Here is a 2,068-nt window from a genome sequence, read left to right on the forward strand (position 1 = left end):
TGCATAGTCCACTCTCGGGTTTGTCTCCCTCCCAATGTATCGAATCTGTGGTGGTTCGGGAGGTGCTCGTGTTTCTCTTGAATTCTGGAGCAATCTCATCACATAGCTTCTTCTTCTCGGTCTGGCTTGGTTAAGCATGTACTCTCCTAGAGTAGCATCGTCGGGAATATCATCGGAGCTGCCACCAGTTCGATGGCTCCTTCGGGATCTGGTTTCATCCATTTTCTGCAAAATGAAATGATTCTTGGAAAAAGAGTGAGTTTTGGATGCTAATTTTAACACATTAAGATCTCTTATACTAATACTAGTATAAAGAGATTAATTAAAATTACTAGCAAACAAAATTGATAGTAAATCAGAGAAATCAAGTAGTTCATGACTAAATTCGGATTTTTGATGTTCTCAACATAGAAATCTTTTAAAAATCGGTTTTTATGAGCAATTTCCATGTGAATTCTATAGATTACCCAATACTAATCACTAATCACACAAGACTAAATCAAATTCATCAATTTTGCTGTTCCAAATTCGATTTTTATGAAGCATGAAGAATCCAAATTTCAAAAATCTCAATTCCTGTAAAGCTAGGTGCTAAAATCGATTTTTAGATAACCTAAATGGATAATCTATCATTCTTAAGCTATTTCCACCATCAATAGACCAAGATTGTGGGTTTTTAAAGAAAACCCTAAGTTCAAATCGAGTAAGAATGGTGAGTTTGAGGTTCATACCTTGCTGGAAAGAGAGAATTGATGGCAGAATTGAAATCAGCTTCGAAAAAGAGTGAGGTTTGAGCCAAAAATCTCTTAAAAAGCTTAAAAATTGAAAATGTGTTCTTTCTCCTAAATCTCTAAGTCTTTTGGAAGAGAAGAGAAGAAAGAGTTTTGATCCAAAAAGTTTGTTTCTTTTCTTTAAAAAGCGTTTTTGAAGCAAAAACGGAAAATTTCTGGAAATTTTTAAGTTTACGGGAACTTACCTTTTCTTGTTTGCACATTAGGAAAGTTTAAAACTTACGGAGGATCTTTTCGGGTTTTACCGGGAACATTTCGGGAAATACCGGGAATCACCAGGCAAAACCGGGAATTACAGGCAACACCGGGAAGCGGCAGAAATCCGCGGAATCATCTCAACGACCAACGACCGTGGTCAGGAGACGCGCGACCGCGGTGGCTGAGGGCTCGGCCGCGGTCACATTTCCGGCGCCGCGGTCGATGCACTCTTGGCCGCGGTTAGGTCTGTTGCGACCGCGGGTCTTCCTCCTGCGGCCTATTGTCCAATCTTCTCGTCTTTGCTAGGCCGAGCAGCTAAAGACCTACCTTTTTCTTATTGGTTTTTCTAATTTTCTGGTTTTTTTGTGTTTTTTTTTTTTGTTTTTTTGTTTTTTTTTTTTTTATAAAATACCTAATACTTAAAAAGAAAAAGAAAGCATAAACTCAAAAAGGGAAAAGAAAATTAAAAGAAAGAGTACCTAAATGGGTTGCCTCCCATTAAGCGCTTTTGTTTTAAGTCGTTTAGCTCGACGTAAGCATGAGGAATCAGGCTGATTTGAATGGCACTCCACTTGATGTGCCTTTATCACTTCCGGTTGGTGGACGTTTTACTTCTTCTCCTTGAAGAGAAGTCTTCTTACCTTTAATCTTCTTTCAGACTTTAATGTTGTTCAGAACCCTTTTTGTGTTTTCGATCAGCTCCTGTATTTGATCCTCACTAGTTTCTGTTGCGTCCGGTGGAATGATGATCTTGATCTTTGCAAAGGCTTTCGGCTTCTCCTTTTCTTTCTCTTTTGGCCTGTTTCCTTTACTTGGAAATTCATCTAAGATAGTACGATAGTACCTTTTTCTGTCCACATTGAGGAAAACAGCATGCCGGTTTGCGTGATCGATTATTGCTCCTACTGTAGCTAGGAATGGTCTCCCGAAAATGAGTGGCCTCTCCTTGTCTTTATCCATCTCCAGGACTTGGAAATCTGCTGGAACAATCTTATCTCCCACTAGAACTTGTAGATCATGAATCGCCCATTCAGTATCTTTTTGAGATGAATCTCCAAAGATAACCTTAACCGTCGATG

The sequence above is a fragment of the Eutrema salsugineum genome, unplaced genomic scaffold, assembly GCF_000478725.1.
Source record: "Eutrema salsugineum unplaced genomic scaffold, Eutsalg1_0 scaffold_15, whole genome shotgun sequence".
Taxonomy (NCBI): domain Eukaryota; kingdom Viridiplantae; phylum Streptophyta; class Magnoliopsida; order Brassicales; family Brassicaceae; genus Eutrema; species Eutrema salsugineum.